The sequence below is a fragment of the Rhinichthys klamathensis genome, unplaced genomic scaffold (assembly GCF_029890125.1).
Source record: "Rhinichthys klamathensis goyatoka isolate OS25496 unplaced genomic scaffold, OSU_Roscu_1.1 h1tg000272l_1, whole genome shotgun sequence".
NCBI lineage: Eukaryota > Metazoa > Chordata > Actinopteri > Cypriniformes > Leuciscidae > Rhinichthys > Rhinichthys klamathensis.
The window spans coordinates 320582-345511 of record NW_026606792.1 but is presented as its reverse complement, the minus strand read 5'-3'; the positions used below and the strand labels follow the sequence as shown (position 1 = coordinate 345511).

The window sequence follows — 24930 nt, the reverse complement described above, 5'->3', positions numbered from 1 at the left end:
CACTTACCACAGACAATGATGAGCAGCTTCAAAGTCCGTTGGTAACCGTTGGTTTGTTGTTCCAAACTCATTCAAATTACTAGGATCATGGGTGTGTGTGTGTGTGTAAGTGTGCCATGATGTTAAATGTCCAGTATGTCTTTCGGAATTTTGATAGTAGTCAAAAATTAGATTGATGTTCTAAGCCTGTTGATCGCCAACTAGTAGTTGAAATCATCACAGATCCATTGATTTTGGTTGGATTTTTATAATTTTTTCTGTGGAATGAGTATACTGTTTGGTGAAAAGAATGGCATATTGACTGATGTCATAACTTAGGGGAATAGTTGATTGCCAATGAAGTAAAGATGAAAATATTGAAAAAAAGTGAGAAAACGCCTATTTTTTTTTGCATGAAATTTATGCAAAATCATGTAGAAATGTGTTTTAAGAGTTATTTTTTCAGTGGATGTTGTCAGCACATGAGTTCTGTGTATCTGGAATGCATTTATTGACAGCCTACCCAATCCACTGAGGATTTGAGGAAAAAAATAATTTTTCACATTTTTCTGATAAAAAATAAGGGGTGCATACACTAAAATGGGCCAAAAAAAATTTTGCGATATTTCCGGCAGAGCAGACCCTCCAATTATTGGTTCTTAGGGTCAAAGTTAACAGAAAAAACACAAATAAAAAGTGACAGACCATGTCAGGTTCAACCCATTTCTGAGACTTTGGCTCCCCGACTATAGTGATCACGGACCATCGCAAACTAGAATACCTTCACAACACCAAACGGCTGGTCCCTCTCCAGGCCCAGTTGGGCATTGTTCTTCATGTGATTCAACTTCACTGTATCCTACCGTGCGTCCAAGAACACTATTGTCAAGATTACACTCCTGACGGTCTCAGCTATACGTCACTCACACTTACCAGAGCTCTAATCAAGCTTACCTATTGCCCTTTATCCCTTCATCACGGACACCTTAGCTGTGTCCCAATGTGAAGGCTGCATCCTCCGAAGGCCGTATTTGAAGGCCGGTTGGCTGTATTTGAAGGCCGATTGCATCACAGCGGCGCGGCGAAGGAGGTCCCAATTCAATTCTGTATCCTCCGAAGGTCGATTGCGTCACCAGGGCGCGATGAAGGCTGTCCCAATTCAGTTCTGCATCCTCCGAAGCAGGAGCACCAGCATCAGCAGGAGCATCAGCACCAGCATCAGCAACAGCAGGAGCACCAGCATCAGCAGGAGCACCAGCATCAGCAGGAGCACCAGCATCAGCACCAGCATCAGCACCAGCATCAGCAGGAGCATAAGCACCAGCACCAGCACCAGCAGGAGCACCAGCACCAGCAGGAGCATCAGCAGCAGCACCAGCATCAGCACCAGCAGGAGCACCAGCATCAGCACCAGCACCAGCAGGAGCATCAGCACCAGCCCCAGCAGGAGCATCAGCATCAGCACCACCCCATCAGGAGCACCAGCATCAGCACCAGCACCAGCATCAGCACCAGCAGGAGCATCAGCACCAGCCCCAGCAGGAGCATCAGCATCAGCACCAGCCCCAGCAGGAGCATCAACATCAGCACCAGCCCCAGCAGGAGCATCAGCATCAGCATCAGCACCAGCACCAGCCCCAGCAGGAGCATCAACATCAGCACCAGCCCCAGCAGGAGCATCAACACCAGCATCAGCACCAGCACCAGCAGGAGCATCAGCATCAGCATCAGCACCAGCACCAGCCCCAGCAGGAGCATCAACATCAGCATCAGCCCCAGCAGGAGCATCAACACCAGCATCAGCACCAGCACCAGCCCCAGCATCAGCACCAGCCCCAGCATCAGCACCAGCATCAGCGCCAGCAGGAGCATCAGCATCAGCACCAGCCCCAGCAGGAGCATCAGCACCAGCACCAGCACCAGCACCAGCCCCAGCAGGAGCATCAGCACCAGCACCAGCCCCAGCAGGAGCATCAGCACCAGCCCCAGCAGGAGCATCAGCACCAGGATCAGCACCAGCCCCAGCAGGAGCAACAGCACCAGCATCAGCGCCAGCAGGAGCAACAGCAACAGCACCAGCAGGAGCATCAGCACCAGCCCCAGCAGGAGCAACAGCATCAGCGCCAGCAGGAGCAACAGCACCAGCCCCAGCAGGAGCATCAGCATCAGCACCAGCCCCAGCAGGAGCATCAGCACCAGCAGGAGCATCAGCACCAGCATCAGCACCAGCCCCAGCAGGAGCAACAGCACCAGCAGGAACATCAGCACCAGCAGTAGCACTAGCAGGAGCATCAGCACCAGCACCACAAAGAAGGCGAGACAGAGAGGACGAGTGTTTGGACTTGATTAGAGAAGACATGGGACTGCAGAAGCGAGGAGAGTAGGAAGAGGATGGACAGGCTGTTTTATCTTCTTGAAAGAATTATTGAGAATGTACTTATTTACATACAGTATATATATACACTCACCGGCCACTTTATTAGGTACCCCATGCTAGTAACGGGTTGGACCCCCTTTTGCCTTCAGAACTGCCTCAATTCTTCGTGGCATAGATTCAACAAGGTGCTGGAAGCATTCCTCAGGGAGTTTGGTCCATATTGACATGATGGCATCACACAGTTGCCGCAGATTTGTCGGCTGCACATCCATGATGCGAATCTCCCGTTCCACCACATCCCAAAGATGCTCTATTGGGTTGAGATCTGGTGACTGTGGAGGCCATTTTAGTACAGTGAACTCATTGTCATGTTCAAGAAACCAATTTGAAATGATTAGAGCTTTGTGACATGGTGGAAGTAGCCATCAGAGGATGGGTACATGGTGGCCATAAAGGGATGGACATGGTCAGAAACAATGCTCAGGTAGGCCGTGGCATTTAAACGATGCCCAATTGGCACTAAGGGGCCTAAAGTGTGCCAGGAAAACATCCCCCACACCATTACACCACCACCACCAGCCTGCACAGTGGTAACAAGGCATGATGGTTCCATGTTCTCATTCTGTTTACGCCAAATTCTGACTCTAACATCTGAATGTCTCAACAGAAATCGAGACTCATCAGACCAGGCAACATTTTTCCAGTCTTCAACTGTTCAATTTTGGTGAGCTCTTGCAAATTGTAGCCTCTTTTTCCTATTTGTAGTGGAGATGAGTGGTACCCGGTGGAGTCTTCTGCTGTTGTAGCCCATCCTCCTCAAGGTTGTGCGTGTTGTGGCTTCACAAATGCTTTGCTGCATACCTCGGTTGTAACGAGTGGTTATTTCAGTCACTGTTGCCCTTCTATCAGCTCGAACCAGTCTGGCCATTCTCCTCTGACCTCTGGCATCAACAAGGCATTTCCGCCCACAGAACTGCCGCTCACTGGATGTTTTTTCTTTTTCGGACCATTCTCTGTAAACCCTAGAGATGGTTGTGCGTGAAAATCCCAGTAGATTAGCAGTTTCTGAAATACTCAGACCAGCCCTTCTGGCACCAACAATCATGCCACGTTCAAAGTCACTCAAATCAACTTTCTTCCCCATACTGATGCTCGGTTTGAACTGCAGGAGATTGTCTTGACCATGTCTACATGCCTAAATGCACTGAGTTGCCGCCATGTGATTGGCTGCTTAGAAATTAAGTGTTAACGAGCAGTTGGACAGGTGTACCTAATAAAGTGGCCGGTGAGTGTATATATATATATATATATATATATATATACATATATACATATATATATATATATATATATATTCTTGTTTAACTTTTTTTCACTTATATTTTTTTAAAAGGTAAAAATTTCTGTACATTATTTCTTTATTCATTATTTCATTATTTTATGCAACTTTAAATGTGTAAATAAAAGAGAATTCATGGCTCTGGACATTGTTTATTTTTGTAATGGTCTCTAGTGTTTGCAAGGTTGATAGATTTAAACTATATACTTTTGTGTAGTTTAGTGTAAAACAATGCATAGTGTTGCTGTCCTGTGAGGGAAAAAGTAGGCTACTTCACATTTGTACATGAATACTTAACAGAGTATGTAGTTCCTTACATTCCACCACTGGTTATTTTGAAAATTAAAGTAACAAAATGTAGGTCTATTGTCACAATATTAACAAATTGTTGCTAACTACAGCTGCGTCCCATATCAAAGTGCGCATCTGAAGCGCTCGGACCGGGCTAGCCTACGGAGGGTTGTTCTGCGGTCGCCTAGCAACTGTGACTGACAGCTGCCAATGACGAGCGGGAGTAACATTGCACTGGACTTTTTTATATTCAATTGGTTTTAAATGTTCAAATAGGGTTGAAAACCTGTGTAAATATATTCACCATGGTCTATTTCTGTACATAATAAAAAGAATACACTAGCCTACAAAATCGCATCAAGGTAGCCTACGATATAAGTGAACATTTGAATATATATATATATACACTACCGTTCAAAAGTTTGGGGTCAGTGAGAATTTTATTTTTATTTTTTGGAGGAAAGAAATCGATACTTTTATTTATCAAGGACAGTAAAGACATTTATAATGTTACAAAAGATTCTATTTCAAACAAATGCTGTTCTTTTGAACTTCCTATTCATCAAAGAATCCTAAAAAAAAAAAAAAAAACTGTACAACTGACAGACCAACAACTGTTTCAACATTTATAATAATAAAAAATGTTTCTTGACCATCAAATCCTCATATTATACTGATTTGTGAAGGATCATTTGACACTGAAGACACTGACACTGGTGATGCTGAAAATTCAGCTTTGATCACAGGAATAAATTACACTTTACTATATATTCACACAGAAAACAGCTGATTTACACTGGAATAATATTTAATACTATAACTGATTTTTGTTGTATTTTTAATCAAATAAGCGCAGCCATGGTTAGCAGAAGAGAATTCTTTTAAAAGTATTTAAAATCGTACCGACCCCAAACTTTTGAACGGTAGTGTATGTGCCTATGTATGTTTTCTTTTCTTTTCATATTTCATTACATTATTTACGTAAGTTAACGCCCAATACTTGAACAGTTTAAAGTGTAATCTGGCAATTTAGGACGCAGTAAACCAGCTCCTGCATGGTCTGGGCTAAGCCGAAGGCGGCGCCGGGGCTGAAACATTCCATGTCCTTCAGTAAAATATAAAACAAAAAAATGGCAATAGCCAATTCTGGCTCCATAGCTGTTTACTCAATTATATCAAATGAATGATCAGGATGGCAGCTGTACTCTCGCACCGTTGCTTGGCGCCAGGAGCGGTAATCGGGAACACCTGATTGCGCAATTAGGAAATCCTACGAAGTGTACATGGTGCGTCCTCCGAAGGATGCAGCCTTCACATTATGACACAGCTCATATCACCCCAGCACAGACACACAGTCAGTGTCTGGTCTCTCCATTGTATTACCCTGTAAAACTGTATGAATAAGACAAAAGAAAGACTCTTCATGACCATTTGAGACTTTCAGTGTATTGTTTATCGGGATGTTCATGTCCTTCATGTTTCCTCGTCTTTGCTCTTACTCTCTGCAAGATCCCAACTGTGTTACTTCCATTTAAATATCCTCTTCAGTTTATGTTGTATTCCACCAGGACCTGATGAGTTGTGTGCACTACAGCTGTGGCAAATATATTGGCAGTGACAAATGTGTTTCACAAAATTTGCTGCTTCAGTATTTGTAGATTATATTTTTCACGTTTCTATTGTATACTGGAAAACAATCTTGAGAATTTCATAACTTTTAAAGCCTTTTATTAGCAAAAATATTCAACATATGAAACAAGTCAATATTTATGGTGTTGACCCCTCTTCACAACCTCTGGAATTCAGTCTGGCATGCTGGATATCAGCTTCTGGACCAAATCTTGACTAATTGCGATCCATTCTTGCCTTATCTAGATTGTGATCTAGTTGATCACAATTTCTGGGCTTCTGCTTGTCCGCTTGCCTTTTGAGGATTTACCTCAAGTTCTCTATGGGATTAATATTTGGGGAGTTGCCTGGCCACGAATCCAAAATGTCAATGTAATGAACACAGAGCCACTTCATTATGATGTGATGTGACTTAACATGAAGCCCAATTTTAGTATTCCATACTCATCATTTGTTCTCTGCCTTTAAACCATGCAAGCTAGTCATCACCACACATTAGGAGTAGTGAGTAGTGAACACACACACTCTGAGCACTCAGCCCTTTGCTGCCCACGAGTGCCCCGATTATCACTCTTGAATTGTGACAAGGTGCTTCTGGGCAGAATTTTGAGAAAACCCGCTTCCTTAAATGAAAAGCAACCCCACACATAGATGGTTTCTGGATGCTTCACTGTTGACACGACACCCGACTCATGGTAGTGTTCACCTTTTCTTCTCCTGACAATTGACCTATGGCTAAGTCACGCCCCCAAACGCGATGAGCCAATCACAGTGCGCATAGCTAACCCAATACACTCTGACATTCTCTGCTTCTATGTCCATTGAAATGCATTGCTGTTAGTAAGTTTTCATTCGTTTTTATTTGGGCTGTCAGTTAAACGCGTTATTAACGGCGTTAACGCAAACCCATTTTAACGGCACCAATTTTTTTATCGCGTTTGGCCTAGCAAACGTTGTAGTTTTTTTCACATGCTTTTGCAACAGGACGCGGCATGCGCGAATGAAACCCATTCATTTCAATGGCTTGTGCCGCACGAGGACGTTTTGTTGCTACGTCGACCAAAGCGCAAGCGGATCTAGCTAGACCGGAAACAAAACAACAGGCACGCCGCACACACTTATTTGGGCTTATGAACCGGCCAAATAGTTGGTTAACATTACATTTTGAGTGGATGACGAGCGCGAGAAATAGATGCCAATAAGATTCTGAATGGAAAGTTTACTTTTAAAAAGTTGCCAAATGGTTCCATTGACAAGACCAAAGTGATCTGTGTGTTTTGTTGTTGTGAACTGAGCAGCTATCATCATCACAGCACGGTGAAATACCACTTGATGATGGCCAAGCACACACACACACACACAGCTGATGCGAATTCTCCGCCCCCTCGTCAATATCAGGACCTCGTCAGTATTTCTTTCACCCTTTTACTGATGGACAGCGTTACATTGTGTGAGAGATTATTTGTTCCAAGTGAGATTAATGTTAGTGTGAAATTGAACACAGTATTGTCAATGTTGTTTTCAATAAAAAACATTTGCACAAAGCAAGCCGATCCACTTTTCCATGTTGATAAGAGCATTAAAATGAGAAAAAATAATGGGACAAAAAGAAATCAAGAGACATTTAGAATAGATAAAAATGTGTGATTAATCGCGAGTTAACTATGACATTAATGTGATTATTGATCGTGATTAAATATTTTAATCGTTTGACAGCACTAGTTTTTATATGTTTTTTCTTGTCATTTTAAGTTTAAAATGGTCAAACGGTGTGCATGGGGTACATGCAACTCCGACACTAGGTATCCCTCGAGACTGGGCGATGTTGTATATTTTTTACCCTTTCCCAAGCCACATCTCAACCGAGATAAGTGTCTGCTCTGGATAAAGTTATGCGGTAGACCACAACACCAACTAAACGTGGATAAATTAAACAAGGATGTCTACATCTGTTCTAAGGTAAGTCAACAACATATTTGAACGTTACCTTTAACATCTCTAACGTAACGTTAGGCCAACATTAGCCTATCATTAGAAAACATTAACGTTAGCTTCTAGCTGCGTTGTACATCATGTCACTTAGCTTCATTAACGTATCTGTAAATAACCGAGATAACAAATGTTAGCAATGGTGTGCTGAATGATTCATGTAAATACTGTAGCACCAAACTAACGAAGAGGTACTCTTGGTAAAGATGGTAAAAAGGCTTGTCCTGGAAACGTATGCAACTTAAACATGTACATATTTAATTCGATCATGAACCATTAAATACATATTGAAGCACAACATTTTAGACAACTTTCTACCAAAACAACTGGGGAACTTTGTGTTTTTTTTTAGCAAAACATGTAGCCTTTTCACTACTCTTCGACATAACTAAATATTCAAACTATTTACATACAGTGTCAATAGACAAGAGGGCAGGATGTTCAAAAGGTCATTGATTTGTGCTGATTTAGTCTAATAACTCCTTATAAAATGCTATATTTTTTGTTTAAACCATTTTGTCAATGGAGGGCCCAGCACAGAGTTTCCCCATCCTCACCAAGCTACAAGGACTGGATCTACTGTAGGACAGAGGTGTCGTCCATCTCCAAAAAAGAGGTACCTCAAACGCGTGATGGGTGCACACATACATGAACACACACAGGTTCAAGTCACACTTGATCATTGATGACATAATATCAAGCTGAAGGCAAAAATCTGAAAAAGGATCTGCACACTGTTAAAAAAAAATCCCAGCCGCTTTAATAGCAGAAAACATTGGGTTTTGAGAAACACGTAGATACATATTATGAATCCACTTAATATCGATTAATCCATAAAATAATCAAAACACATTGATAATGAAAATAATTGTTTCTTGCAGCCCTAATGATGTTATTTTTCTTTCATTTACAGGTGTGAATCAGCTCCCAGAAGGACCAAGAAGGACCAAAAAAATCAGGAGAGAAGGTGAGATCTATTTCTTGGGACAAAAGTTATTTACATGAAATTCATGAAGCTTTGCAATCATTGAATTGATGAACAGGACATATTTGTGAAATCTCTCTATGTACAGATCTGCTCTTGTGTAAAGGACAAAATCACAGAAATCAAGTCCACTTAAAAGCAGCTGCCCTTGGATTTGATAGTACCAGTTGTGGATTTTTGATACTTTGATGTCTTGTCCATTGTTGATGACATAGAAGTATTTGATAGTTGAGGCAGCTTCTTCTATGGTCATGTCTCTTGATCCAAAGTGGCACTTAATTTCGAGCAGTCCAGTTTCCCCATCATCACATATAATAGCATCCGGGGTTGCACCAAGAAACGGCAGCTCTGGCTGTAATATTAGGCCAGCATCGTGTAGATGTCTAGATGGGTATTTCTCTTGGTAGAGCTCCTTTGCCTTTGGCTCACAGGCAGTGCCATAGCTTGTTGCCTTTGAGGTGAAGGGTTTGGGGTAGTACATCGCCTGGATAAATTCCTCTGTAACTTTTTTTCTTTTCAATATTTTTCCAAAGTTAGAGGCTGTCAGCCTTCCTTCACGATCTTTGTGCCATTTCTCACAGGCAGCCTGTGCCTTTGTCGCCACTTGAATTTCCCTTGCTTCTTCAAGTTTGAAACTCTGATTGACTTGTTCAGTAGGTGTTGGTAGAGAGATGTCTGGGGAGAGGGGCCTGGGGATGTTGTCGGCACAGGAACAGGATACGGGCAGGGATGATGCAGGCTTGTTTAACACTGGAAGCTACAGGAAAAGGAAATTGAAGTTATGACAAATACAGAAACAGCAGAAATTACAATATAACTAATAATAACAACATATGAGAGGGAGTGCTCTGTTGTGGTTATTGGCACTGGTGTGCTGTGGTCTTAAGGTATGCTATTTAGTCAATTCATAGTAAATCATTAATTTTTTCCTTTTTTTCTAACAATATTTTCTCTTCCAAATTTTAAAAGCATTTATGTTCCATGGCTACACAGGTTTCATTGTTTTACTTATTTCAAATAATATGTGCTCTATCAAGTGTACACTTTAGTTTACTGATATGTTGGTTGGTTTGTGACATTTGCCTTGTACCAGAACATCTTTGTTTTCCTTCATTCATTTTAAACCATAAATTTATATTTGCAGTGCCGCTAGAGGATGAGCAACCACCCGTGCAAAAGCAGCCAGAGGAAGTGCCAGAACATCTGGACCAGCATCCGCCACTGGAGCTGCCCTAAGGGGAAGTGGAGCAAGAGCTGCTGACATTAAGGACTATGCTGGCTCACAAGGATGCTGAAATTGAAGTTTTTAATAAAATCAGACTCTAACAACACTGACACCAGAACTCCTTTCACCGCAGCAATATTTCAAACTATTTCCAGTACTGCACTGGCTTCAGTTACGATCAGTTTAACAACTTGAGCTCCGTGTTTGCTGTGCCAAATACTTATACAGCTTCACAAACCTTTGTCCCATTAAAATATAAGAGGGTTGATCGAGAAATAAATCAAATGCCACTACGTCACCAACTTTTGCTGGTTCTCATGAAGTTGCGCCAAAATTTCGACTTAAAGGATCTGGCTTACAGATTTCAGATACCAGAACGAAGCGCCGGCACTCTTTTCAACTCATGGGTCGATTACATTTGATGTACTTGTATGGCCACATAGAGACACCATCAACTCCCAAATGCCAGATAAATATAAGATCAACTTTGGAACAACTCTAGCAATACTTGACTGCACAGAAGTAAAGATTGAGAGGCCAAGTTCGTTAGTACTGCAAAGTCAAAGTTTCTCAAACTATAAGTCAACCAACACTCTGAAATCGCTGATTGCATGTGATCCACGTGGCGCTATTATGTTTACATCGACTTTTTTTACTGGATCATTGTCTGACAAGAAAATTGTTCAGAAAAGCAAATTCCTAGAGTTGCTGAAAACACTCATGTCTCATAGCTACCTGAACAAAGGTGATGGTGTAATGGTTGACAAAGGATTTCTCATTGAGAAAGAATTGGAAGAAATTGGACTGAGAGTAAATATCCCCCCTATTGCTCAGTCAAACAAACAGATGTCTGCCGCTGATGTACACAAAACAAAAAAGATAGCTGCTCACAGAGTTCATGTGGAGAGAGCTATTGCCAAAATAAAGATATTCAAAATTGTATCGGGGAGAATACCCAACATCAGGTTGGGCAACATAAATCAAATTTGGTATGTTGTAAGCATGCTCTCAAATTTTCAGCCTCACATATTATAGGCTAGTTATCCTGTATTTCTCTGTGTTGAGCAAAGGATTTAAAATGTCAAAAAGATGGCTCATCTGAAATAATTTTATTGTATGTGTGTATATATGTGTAAAGATTTTTTTGTGACTGGAATAGTTGTATTTGTTGATAATCTACTGTGATTAGCTGTAAGTGTTGCACATTTTGACCTCTGGGGGTCCTGCATACATCATTATGAGAAATGATGTAGAGGAATGCACATTGCTTGAATGTTTTCAAATGTAAATAAAAATAAATTGATCAACTGTTAGCTGTCATAGTCTACTTATGTAGATATTAATATGAATATTTGAACCATCTTTCCTCCAGATACTGTGCAGTGTGCAGACTGTTAGTGTATTATTTACCTGGTAACTCAAACCACATCCGATTGGAAGTTCCTTTCCCTGTACTGTCACCCTAGCAGCTGTCTGATTGACTAGGTAACTTATTGGGGCCCCGGTCATGTTTTTTATGACATCATATACGTCTGCTGTCACACCTGACTCTTTCCTAAAAAAGGCAGCAAGGTTGTTTTATGTATTGCAAAACATGAGCTTCATAGTCATCTCACAATGTTAGTCATACTTGGATATTAAACAGTACATGCAGCATCACAAAGATGAAAACATGCTGTTTTTCTGAGTTCATGAAGAGAATATGAATGAACAAAAATAAAACAGACAGACTGTTTAACTGCAGAATAAGTACTTTGCCCACCACTGTGTACTGTACATGACCTCAACCTATAACCTGTTTGGGTTGTAGGAGCAGATGACCGGCTTCTTTTTCCAACAATGACAGACGTGATAGGTTGGGCACTTGTGATCTGCTTGCCTCTCGGCCGATGCCACTGCTGGGCCTGACTTGTACAGGACAGCTGATCTCTCCTCCACAGCCGGTCAACATAGTGGAACAGACCAATAATAATGGAGCAGTAACCCGGTTCCCTATGGATTCAATCTCACTGATGTGTCAGATCAATGACATGAAACTTTTTACTGTTAACAGATGTTTAGCAAAGCCTAGTATATTACAAAATGCTGCTTTAGCAGAAGAAAAATCTAGCTATGCTAATACGAAGCTTTAAGCTAGGTTTAGATAAAAAATAAGCTAGTAGCAATAACCATAGCATATTTTATGTGACATCAAGTTAGATTAATAAATTGAAAGTAATAATAATACATTAATAAATTGAAAGTAAATCACACTTCTTACCCTGCAGTGCATGAACAATGCTGATCCTCTATCTTGTTGTCTGAGATGGTGATGGCAACGAGAATTTTTGCCTGGAGCTGAAGCTTTTCATCGACTTTCTGAACAATAAAATGATTAATATAACCCTCCAATCAGAGCCGGACAGTAACGGAGTACATTTACTTGAGTACAGTACTTAAGTACAATTTTGAGGGATCTGTACTTTACTCGAGTATCATTTTTGGGGATTACTCATGACTTTACTCAAGTACATTTGAGAGGCAAATATTGTACTCTTTACTCCAATACATTTCTATCCATAACCGTGAGTACCCGAGTAAAAAAAAAAAAAAAGGTAAAAAAAAAGCAAAATCTCGGAAACCCTCAATTTGTTGTTTCCCTCTCAAACGTGATTGGATTGTGCAGGCGCCACTGATTGGGACAGCCTATCAGCAATCACTTTCAGCTTTCCGCCAAAGTCAACTCCATGGTCAGATTTTATATTACACATTAATGTAAGCCAAGCATTTGGTTTGATGTTCTTGAGTATGTGGTGTGTTTAACACAGTCAGGTTCAAATGTGGCAGTGGCGTAGCCACGAGGGATTTCTGATTTCTTAAAAAAAAAAAACTTTATGAGGCAAAATATATTTTTACTGATTATGTGAATTACACTGCGCAAACCAAAGTAGGCTACTACCCAGCGAATGAAGAAGGGTTGGCGCTCAGTCTCCACAGTACATAAGATATTTATTTTATTTTATTTTCCGGTTTGCATTTATGAGGAAAAAACAATGTTATGGACGTGTTCTCCGTTACGGACGTGAGCGCTCTGAAAGCGGCATAAAAAATGCTTTAAAACTTTCACAGAGACCTCAAACAGAAAACACAAAACCTTTCTTTAACCTGAATTTCGTTTTGCATTAATTGTATCTTAATTTTAATCAATGTTTCATCAACCAATTGCCTGGGTTTAATAAATAAGAAGTAAATAGCAGACGATAGATAAGAAACGGAGGCGCCGGCCTGTGAACTGGATCTCGTCTCATAAATGAACCGAAACTCAGTGTATAAGGTAGCCTACTTGCCTCTCATAGACATGTCTACTTTTAAACAGAAAAAATCAAAACGAAAGAAAACAGACTACAGATTGTCTCTGCTTATGTAATCCGTATGAAATGTGCATTTCTCTCTGGCGCGTTCACTACTGAAGATCGCGAGTCAGCATCGTCAACTTCATCTAGCCGACACTGACAAAGAAAACACTTGTTTATTAACAAGTGTTTATTAATAAACAATTTTAAAGGCGTTTCACCGCACTCACGATAAACAAGGTGCCAGGCAGACACAACTAAACAACTCAGAAAATAAATAAACTGTCTGCACACTTGAATCCTTTAAAGCAATTTTAATCGCCAAGCTTTCGGTCACAAGACCATCCTCAGGGCTTGGCGATTAAAATTGCTTTAAAGGATTCAAGTGTGCAGACAGTTTATTTATTTTCTGAGTTATTAATAAACAATTAAAATATCTCCTTGCTATATTTTACATATTCATAATCATTCCTTTTGCCGGTTCTATATGACAGCTTTTAGGTGCTTTATTGGCAGCGCCACCCTTACATGTGGTGTGTGTGTGTGTGTGTGTGTGTGTGCGTTGTCCCCGCATTTAAAGATGGGACCCCCAAAAAATTTTAATTAAATAAAGCAACATGGTAAAAAGATGAAAATGACTTTATTTTACTTTCAATTCCTTTTACATTCTCCAAGGTATTAACATTAACATTTTTCATAACTCCATGTAGGACGTTTCTGTGCATAAATGTAAGCACTGTGGCAGTAGATTAGTAATGCAATATTTAGAAAATCTACTCTTGTACTCTTGATACTCAAGTACTTTTAAAAACAAGTACTTTAGTACTTTTACTTAAGTAGACATCTGAATGTAGTACTTTTACTTGTACTTGAGTAAAATTTAGCAAGGGTTATCTGTACTTTTACTCAAGTAACAAAGCTCTGTACTCTGTCCGCCTCTGCCTCCAATGCATAGTTAAGGCCCTTTTGGTGACTTCGAGATTAAATATAATCTTTCTGTCTCCAAAAATCATCAATTGCCTCCTGTGAAATGTCTCTGTGACAGCTGCCATAGCGTCTGTCACCGAAAGTTGACTGTTTGTCCGAGTGAGTGGAGGGGGCGTGGCTTTCCTACTGTAATACATGATTAATTCAGGTAGTTATAAAAACATTTAGTAGTTGTCAGCTAACTATTTTTTGTTAAATGGTTTAGGCAACTCCCCTATGAAAATGTTCCAGTTTCTAGTGTGAAAGCATTTTCTGTATGGTTCGGACTTTCAGACCATTTATTTTCTTTTTTTTTTCATTCTTGTCAAAGTTATCTGCCGAATTGACAACATGCTGACGTCAGACGCACGTCCGTTTACAAGCCAATCAATGTCAAGATGCAGCCCACATAGATGAGTATGTCATGTATAGTTCTTAAGCGCGCTTACATAATTGCAATGTGAAACCAAACCAAAACTTACCGAATGTATAAAATGTATCAAAACATGAACTTTGGTTCGGACCTTGGTGCGGACTTTCAGGTGTGAAAGCGCCCTTAAAGGTAGGGTATGGGAATTGCAAAACGGCCGGCAGATTTTGAAAATACACAACTCAAAAGGTCCTACCTTCTTTCCTCCAACACTGGCCCTGACTCCACCCATTCAAAGAACATGGATGCGCAATCATGCACTTACTCTCTCTCTCTCTCTCTGTACCGGGGCGACTTGCACTTATTGTGACTGGGTCACGAGCTTTGAGTATGCGCACTAAGGGGACACGCGCGCGAGGGGGGTAGGGTACGACCGTTTGATTGACGCACTTACAGTCCAATAATTCTAGGTGGTCTTGGAAATGATTGGCTGGAGTTTTTTGAGTCCTGCCCGTTCCACAGATGATTAAATTGCTTAATTTTAATTTCAGTGCTTCTAACTCAGTGGCTGTAAGTGGGTTAGGAATAGGATTTCAAGTGATTTTGAAAAAATGGTCAAAAAAGAAAATCACATAACCCACCTTTAAATGATGTTCTAAATTATGAATGAGTGAAACGCTTTGCAGAACGGTCTGAATCCACTCGCATTCGTTTGGACTGCTCTCTCACTGAATCAGCTGAAGCGATTTATCAGTCAGTAAAACAAACAGACGGCATCGAGAGAACAACCAGCGCTGTTTTTTACTTGTTTTCCTCTGTGAGCATGTGGTAATTGGATGTCTAGGGTTGGGTTGTCTATCGCTTAAACCAACGAGAATTCCTAATTTAGATTCCAATAAGGTAAATTTTTTTAAATAAAATTTAGATATCATTCATATTTAGTCTTATTGCAAACATTTAGTTGTAGCTGAATATCATGAACAAAAATCAAAAGACTGAAGAACAGTTTCACTAGGAACATTTGACTGTGGTTTAAAAATACCATAGAAAAACAACTAACCTAACTAATATAAACTTCAATAATTATTAAAGACAAGTAAACAATTAAAAAAGTTTTTGAAAAAATGTAATTTGAACGTGTGTAGCACGTTCATGAATAGCCTGATGTGTTACCTATGCTTTGTCAATGTTGAGATTCTTTATAATATGCCAATAAAAATACTGCCGCTTTCATAAAGTCTTTATCACTTTATTAAAATTAAAGAAAAGAGACGGACAAACGTTTACTTTCACGAGCTGTCGCGTATTTCGAGCTTGCAGTGGGAATCTCTAAAGTGAGAATGAGACGTTTAAAGCTTACAGGCTTCCGTACGTCGACCCCCGCAGCGTCCTCTGGGGTTTCTAACGGTTCAATTCTCTCAAGTCTGCTTCTGATGATCCTCGATATCAAGAACACATCCGGGCACTTTCATGCGCACTCTGTACTTGGCGTTCAGTATTGGAATTAAACTTTGACAGTTGATGATGATGACATAATAAAAAATAAGCAAAAGAGTATGTAGCACAACTAATATGTGAGATTCTGCCTAAATAAAAGACAAAACGAAGTATAATAAACTTTATCATAAACTGACATTTTATTGTTATAAAATAAATAAGGTTTATCAATCAAATTAAACCTTTATCAAGACAAAAGACCTCTCAAATATGTATGAATTGTACTTACTGTTTTTAAAGAAAAACTTTTTTTATCTCATAGTATTGACGCTTCAATAAATTTTCATTGACACTTTATTTATTGCTGACTTTATGAAATCATTGTAAATGCTTAACAGGATGGAGATCTGTCACAGACAAAGATAAAGATGTGTATTAAAGAACACCAGAAAAGACAAACACAGGGAACCACAACGACCAGGTGACATGCAGAATAATTAATTTTGTGTCAATACTTTATTAGCATTAACATTAACCTTTACATTTTTTGTTTGTTTGTTTGTTTGTTTGTTATTTTCTACTGATTATTGTGGAAGATATATGCATTTTTAATGCTCACACATATGAACTGTGATTTAAGTATATGAACTGTGATTTAAGAACTCATTCAGTCTTTTTAACAATTAGTAATTCTTAATCTTTTTCATTACATACATGTATTAAAATATATATTTAACCATGAATTCCCATGGCATCTATTATATATTTCTATGGTCTCTGGGTATTGGACAGTAGATTGAACAGGACTTTTATTTTGGTCTGGCGGTATGACATCATAAACCTGCGCCGTGCTCCTGCACCTGTTATTATTAGACTGAAGAAAGGTTTGTGGGTTTTGCATTTAAAGTGTTTAAATCGATACACTTCGATTTGATAGTTTTGAAGAGGTTTGTGACCATGTATTGTTTATCTTTGTAATATGCTTAATGTAACAATATTCAGGTTTTTTGTGAGTAAAGCGTGTTCACATAACAGAAAAGTAACAGTAACGGCTCATTTCGCGCACTATATCGTGTATTAGTTTATCGTAAACATGAATTCGGGTGTTGGAAAGTGGTGATGGAGAAACGGAGCTTTTCGATAGAGTCAATTGAATCTAATGCTTTGCCAAATGATTCACTGATTCAAAGCGCTTGAATTACCGCGCGATGACGAATCCTGCCGCTCAAAACAGTGTAAAAATAAGACGAAAACAAAATTATTATCATTAATAATTATACATTTTATGAACAAATCGCAAATGGTTTTATGACAATGTAATCTGTTAAAATGTACAAATCATTAAATATGAAGTGTCTGTATAATTTATTTTATTATTTTGTGGGCTTGTTTTGAGTGATTTTTGGCTAAGTCGTCGATGAGTCCATGAACTCTCTCTCTGACTGACTCCTCACCCGTGCGCTGAACTACAGCTGATTGAGACACACACAGAGATTTACTGTGGATTTATTTCTCTTTCTGTTAATTATTCTCATCCTAAACATGACAAATTTGTCCAAACACACAGGAAAACTGGAGAAACATCTGAGATCCACGTGACACTACTTTAAAGATGGCGTTGATTAAACAGGAGAATGAAGACATAAAGATTGAAGAAGTGTTCAACATGAAACATGAAGATACCGAGGAACAAACAGGTTAGTTTCATTCGATCCTTATTAAAATGATCTACAGAAATTGTTATTTTTAAATATAAAATTATTAAAATTAAGACGGTCTTCTCATGTGGATAGACATGTTTGTTGAGATCACATCACCAGACAATTGAAAATAAGTGTTTCCGCATGAATTTAAGTGGACCGGTACACTTGCAGTATATGGACTAGATGGATTATTTATCTCTGTGTTATAACATGGATTGTTATAATATAATATTTATAATATGGATTATAAATCTCTGTGTTGATCCGAAGAAAGGAAATCATACTCACTTAAAAATTATGGGTTAAAAATAACCCAACTTGAGTTGTTTTATAACCCAACCGCTGGATCAATATTGCACCAGACCAACAGTAGTTAATTTGACCCAGCAAGATGGGTTGGTCAATTTTAAACCAACAGATGAGTTAAATATTCTACCCAAATGCTGAGTCAAATTAAATACAATTCTGGGTTGATTCAACTACATATTTGTTATATAGTGTACCCAAATGCTGGGTCAAATTAAATACAATTCTGGGTTGATTCAACTACATATTTGTTATATAGTGTACCCAAATGCTGGGTCAAATTAACCCACATGCCAGATTTATTCTAGCACATTACAGTACAACTGAAGAAAATAAATGGCAATAGACTACCCATAGCTATAAAACTGTTAAACTACAAACCTAGAACAGAATACATGCTAGATTTATGCATATATTATGCAATAAACACTTAAACAATACAAAAACAAAACAACAATGGAATCTTTGAAAAAAGGAAAACATTCAATTATGAATGAACTGGCTGAACATTTAACAGGCCAACAGTCAACGGGAGCCATTAGCGCTACTTTGAATAAACTTGACCCTTTTAGACTCCCCTACTGACATTTCATATATTACAGTCTGTATGAATTCCCACAAATGTCAAAAGACAACGAATGCCTTAAAGCAGACATAATATAAATGGCCTGAAGCAGTGCTTCTTGTTCCAGGGCCTGTCCAGCTATTATGGCAAAGGCCTGAAATACACAAATACACTGAAGTACATAATTTCCCAGCGTCAGGATGTGGGGGTATGGCTTGCATGCCTTGGCCTCATGGAGGTACTCCACCATGTTTATTCCAGGCTAAAAAAGAAAGAATACAAGAGAGCAAGTGAGAGAGTGCGAGTGAGTAAGGACCAAATGTCTACCGACTACTATAGTTGAATTAAAATATAGACATTGTGGGGACCATTTTCCTGGTCCTCACTAGATAAATTATTGTTTTATGATAGAGTCTAGTTAGCTTTACAATTTGGAAAAGATTTACTGCATCTCTAATTCAAAAAGTTGAACTGTAATAGTCTACATTTCATTGCACATAATGAAATATTCCAAACCTTTTGTGATTACGTCTTGATGGTTATGGCATACAGCTCACATTACAGAAAACAATTTAAAAAGAATTCAGACTTCAATTGACCTAAAAAAGGGGGGGAGGGGGTGTTAATTAAGGCACAATAAAAGGGTCAAATATATCATATTTTTTTTTTATTGACGCGTATCTTTCTATGACTGCTCTACAGACTTCTTGTTGCACATTTGGCAGCCTTTGTTTGAACATTTTATTTTGCGGGCCTTTCTGAAAAAAAATTCCAATGCCCTATCGTATGGGAAGGCGTCAGGACAGGGTCCATTGATGGAGATCCTCAAGCAGGCAGCCAGGTGTTCTCCTTGAAGCTGGTTTCGGAGGTCTGTTTTCACCTAAGGACAAAGCAAAAAAAAAAAAATCCCCAAAATGTACAATTAATTTTACAATTTTACAATTAAAAAAATAAAATTATTATTTGTTGTGCTTGTCAAATTGATGTTCTTACCCTGTTCATCGTTGAGAAATCACGTTCACAGTTCACACTGGAAACTGGGATAACTAGTGCAATGCCCGCAAGAAGGCTCAGGCAGGGGTAGAGGTTGGCCCACTCATCAAACTCACTTACCAGCAGTTTTATGATCTCCTCCTGGTCCTTGTTCTTGAAACAACATTTGGTTTACCATCATGGCATTAGTGTGTTGTGTTGGTGTTGTGAACCATAGTTGACTTCAGTAATCATTGTAATACACCCACCTTGAATGCCCCAGTGAGAACATGATTCTTGAACGAGAACCACTCCTACAGTACCTCATTTTCATGTTGAGGGTAAAATTTCCTGGCAAGAGTCTGCAGCTGAAAGATCTTGATGATATCATCTTCTGGAGTAGCTCTACCAAGCGGTCCCAAAACACTGAAGGCCCCAAGGATGTCCAGATCATGGAAGCGCCTGTTCAGGTGTGTTTCCAGGACAGTAATGTAAGGGTGGATCATCGAGGTCCTGATGAAGGCGAGACAGGAATGATCCAGGCAGTGGAGTCTGTCCAGCCTCTTTGATGCTCCTGAGAGTCTGAATTGTGACAGGAACCTACATTTAAAAAAGAGTGGCTGCTGTTTAGTAGACCTGCAAACAACCCTCATTTCAATATATAAAATCAAACTGATTTTAAAAAAACATATCTGCTCCTTGATATGTAGAAAGTTGACATGTACTTTTTGAAAGATTTTGGACAGGCATGCGAGGTGGGGCAAAACATCAGCCTGGAGGTAAACTGCTGCCACAAATCTGTATGTAGCACAGAATGTGTAAAGGCCCTTTGCCCCTGGACATCCTCTCACCTCTGCCTCCTCTGCCAATGCTCCTCAGGTTCCTCTGTAGGGTCTCGATGGCTTTGTGCTGAGAGAGCCAGCGTGTGTCCTTCACTTCCTGGAAATGTTGCAAATACAGACTGATTATTGGTTATTAACAGACAGAAGATAACTGCAATGGTATCAAATTACTATTACCTTTATTTTCAAATCACTGACACCCAGGGTGGTGGATGCTGCTTTGAGTGTTGCAGTACGATTGGCACTGTTTCTAAAATATAAATGAAGTTCTTGAAGGTGGTCCCTGAAAGTGGCCATGTACCTTACATCATTCGATGAGTCCTTGCAGGCAAGGGCCAATCTGTGGGCAGCACAAGCTACAGACACAATCTTTGGAAAACTGTCTGTAAGTTGCTTTGCAACTCCATTCACACGCCCTGAACATAAATAAAATGATTTAGTAACAATCATGGGATACAAAAATAAAACAATCTCACATGAGCATAAAATAATTACCCGTCATAACGGCTGCTCCGTCAGTCCCGAGTCCATAGAGTTTCTCTGTTGGGAGGCCTTTCTTCAAGATTACGTTCTTGACAGCTGTGACAATAGTGTCTGCTTTGCCATCGGCAATCGGGACCAAGTCCAGGAACTGATTGAACACATGTCCCTCTTTATCTATGAATCTGAGAGAAATCATAGGCAAATATAATTCACACTTCATTAAAAGCACCCAGAATTTATGGGATTGACATCAAACAAAATAAATGTTCCCATACCGGACATGCAAATCAAGTTGCCCGCCGATCGACACTTCCAGGCTAATTGCCTGTGATGATTTAATCTTGGTGAGAATTGGCTCCTCTATGATCTCTGCGAAGACCTCAAGCATGTCGTCAATAATACGATGAGACCTATAGTTATTCCTCTTGTCAATCTTGACATTGGGAAAAGGGGAAAAAGGACTGTAATTCTTATTTATTAATGTAAAGATTAAATTTAATATTAAGTAATGCCTAGGTGACCTTTAATTTCCTGAAGTAGTCGCACCCTAGAAGCTCAGCCAGGCTCAAAAGTTTTGGATAGTTTGTGTGGTGGGCCAGTTCATTTTTTACGAACCAGTAAAGGCACTTGAACCCACCAATGACTGCCTCATGCTCCAAAACAACCTTGGGCTCAAATGAGTCTATGACTGAGATGCCTGTGACAAAATTATTATAAAACTATTTGAAAAGTAAAAGTTATATTATATACTTGCCAGATGCCTGGCATCTGATGCTGTCCTGGTGGTGGAACGTCACATCACTACGGAGCAAGTAATCTTTTCTGTATATAATGGCTCCAACCTCAACAAAAGCTCTGTTTGCACGGCCTTTCTTAGGCGCAGGTTTGTGGTGTCTGCATAGTCGACAAAACATTCCTAAAAAACAGAGCAATCAAAGGAAAATTTAAAAAAGTAGAATTTTTGATTATTGTTTCATGATTGCACAAATTATGATATTAAATTTACCATGCTGTGTGAGGTAAAGCCAAGTCTTAAATTGAGGCATCTTTAGCCACTCTGGATCAAATCCAGTGCTTCTGTGCTTGTTGCTTGCTGATGTCCTGTCTACAAGTCACAGAGAAATAGAAATGGGGCCGCTTTTCCTGAGAAATCTGCTTTTCTGACCTGCCCTGCTTCTACACCTTTCTGTTTTTGCTGTTAATCTCACCGGTTGCTTTAACCCTAGCTGGCTCTCCCACAGCAGCATGTTGGCTGCAGTCCTCCTCTCCTACATCTCTCTCTTCCTCCTGACCCTCTCTTGCTGCTTCAGCTGCTAAAGCATCGCTGATTGAAGCCTGGAAATATTCCAAATAAATTAACTGAATAGCTTATTACAATGGTCGGAATGTTAACCCTCTAGGCGCCACGGTCGAGTTTACTCGACAAGATGCGGCACTGAATAAAACGGCCGATTTTGTCAAATTGGGTGTCAAATTTCGTTCGATCTCCCCTCCACTGGATGGCAGACATGTCATACTTCATCCCCGAATCAAAAAACCGTCATGTTTCTATACAAAATGTTCGAGTTAGAGCGCATTGAATCTGCGATCAAAAGCGGAGCTAGTGTGCGAGACGAGTGAGCCGTTTTATCAGATCCTCTCCGCAATCGCGGCGACAGTATTGTGGTGGAGACTTTGTCTAATACCACTGGGTATGTTAGACGAGGTCGCAGTATTCATAGGACAGTTAGGGGGCGACGTGGAGGCAGGGTGAGGAGTCGCAATGACAGCGCGCGCGAGGCAGATCTGGCCGCGCTGCTCGTATCATCTCACTCATGATCTGTGCGAGTGAGCATTTGAACTAAACAGGTCTTGTCTACTTGTGTTTGTATGTCATATGAATAATATATATGTGCCCCATACATGGAATCAGAGTGCCTACTGTATTTAGTAAATGGAAAATCTCTTCAGCAAAAGGCCAACCACTACATGCATTCGGTTTGTTTCTATCATGTATTGGTAATGATTTACACAGTTTGTTTACTACTTACTATATACCTGAGCATTTAGTATTGTGCAATATAGCATACAGAAGGTGAGGGACATTTTGGGGGGAAAGAAGTGCTGCATTTTATCATTTAAACATGTGACTTTTCATGAAAATTCTATAATCCAAGATATGACCACCATATGACGTCATAATATGCAAATTCGATGGGAGAAAATGTAATCCCTACATAAACTTTGGGTCATCCTTAATATTTCTCTAATTTACAGAAAGTCTCTATCTTTTATCACTTTAAGATATAGCCTTTTGAAATTAAGATGTCAAAATCGAACGTTTTAGGAAAAAACCTCTGGCGCCTAAAGGGTTAAGCTTCCACATGTGTTTCTCTGCTTTGCTATTACCTCTGACTGTCTTTGCTCCTCAGGACGAGCCCTTTTGAATCTTTGGAAATATTTTTCAATATTCAACTGGATTGAGGGAGCAAACAGTCTGCGTCGATATTAACCAGCAGCTATTTACAGCATGTTAACATTATGTATTGTATGCTGTAACTGTTATTCTCATGTTAACATAGCTAATTATTAGCTAGGCTCCTTAAGTGCTTGCTAATAACTAAGGTGGGTCTCCGAGCCGCATTTCCATTACCCTTCAAATGGCGCAAATTGAAATTGCTAATTGAAAATACGCTCAATGGGAACACGTCAATTTCACAAAAACTCCCATTTATCGCAAAAAAGGTTTTACGCTCACGTGAGGTGGTTTTTCAGGCAATTAAAAAAATAAATATTTCGCAAAACTGCAATGGAAACAGTCTTTGCGCATTTACAGTCACCTTATTAGAAAGCACGGTGTGTTTGGACAGAATACGAGACAGAGTTCTTTATTAAATTCATAAAAGACAAAATAATTACAGGAATCCTGGATTCTAAACCTCAAAGAAATGCCACAATCAAGACCTCGGAGCAGAAATGAGTGAGAAAACGCCTCATAAATGCCGCTCACAGTATAAGGGTCTTTCCTTGCCAACCTAACCTAACATCAGTCAATATTAGAAAAAAAAATCGCAAAAATGTTGCGCGAATCTGTAATGGAAATGTGACAGCGTTTACAATAGACTAACTTCTCAAAGTTATGTTGTGCAACAGTCTTCATTATACTAACCATTTTAACTCCGGATTGATTCTGGAATCTTCGTCCTCCAACACATGCACATATTCAGACCGTGCTCGAGGAGGGGGGGCCATTCGCTAGCGCCTCCGTTGTCAGTTTGAGAGAGAGAGAGAGAGAGAGAGAGAGAGAGAGAGAGAGAGAGAGAGAGAGAGAGAGAGAGAGAGAGAGAGAGAGAGAGAGAGAGAGAGAGAGAGAGAGAGAGAGAGAGAGAGAGAGAGAGAGAGAGAGAGAGAGAGAGAGAGACCGCAAGCTAGCTGTGCGCAGAGCTCTACAATAAAATACAATTTTACCCATACTAAATAGTTAAAAAATCTGAAAATCAATCCGTGGCGGTCAGCGTTGATATTGTGGCGGGCCGCCACAAATTAATGAATGTATGGGAAACCCTGAATAAGCATGCTCAGAAAATGTGTGCGGCCCACCTATCTGACTATCCTATCTGGTCGATAGGCAGCCGGGTTAGGTGGTCAGATAGGTGGGCCCGAAATGTGAGCCCAGGATGCTTTGGTAGTGACCAACGCGTTGTAGGCTTGTAGAACGGCTATTTTCAGAATTCTGTCAGGCTATATTTGATGCCTGTCCCCAAAAGTATAGTAAAACAAACCTGGATATGCATGTGTGCGTGCGTGCACACATTCTTGAGCTCAGATATGTTGATAAAATGAATAAAGTTTCCCTTTTAGATGTGCTTGAGGACTTACAGGCTTATGGTCGATGAAGGCCAAGCTGCATTCGACCACTTTCGCACCGCGGCCACGGCCAGCTTTGTATGTTGTAGGTGTAAGCAAAGCTGGCAGCTGCCTAAGGGCGAGATCCCCAACGCCATCTGTAGGAAGACATAGGTGTCAATACCATGTGGAATTGCATACCTGTGATTTTGTCATTCAATGTCATCCAACTAAGATAAAGCTGATTTCCGCGCAAAATAAGCGGGGTTTGCATGATTTCACAATCCCCCCAATTTCGTCGCATAAAATTGCATA

The 24930-nt window shown here is 39.9% G+C and overlaps 1 protein-coding gene across 2 annotated transcripts in view; it reads left to right on the top strand.

Annotated features, from left to right (window-relative positions):
* LOC130102432 (gastrula zinc finger protein XlCGF8.2DB-like) overlaps window positions 1-24930 on the top strand; it is a 221028-nt gene that overhangs the window by 157557 nt on the left and 38541 nt on the right. The window contains exon 1 of one of the 2 annotated variants that reach the window (XM_056268459.1): window positions 16733-16803. The exons of the other annotated variant lie outside the window; for it this stretch is intronic. The gene's annotated coding sequence lies outside the window, so the exon portion shown is untranslated. Of the gene's footprint in view, window positions 1-16732; window positions 16804-24930 lie in introns of those variants that run through there. 2 annotated transcript variants of the gene reach the window in all.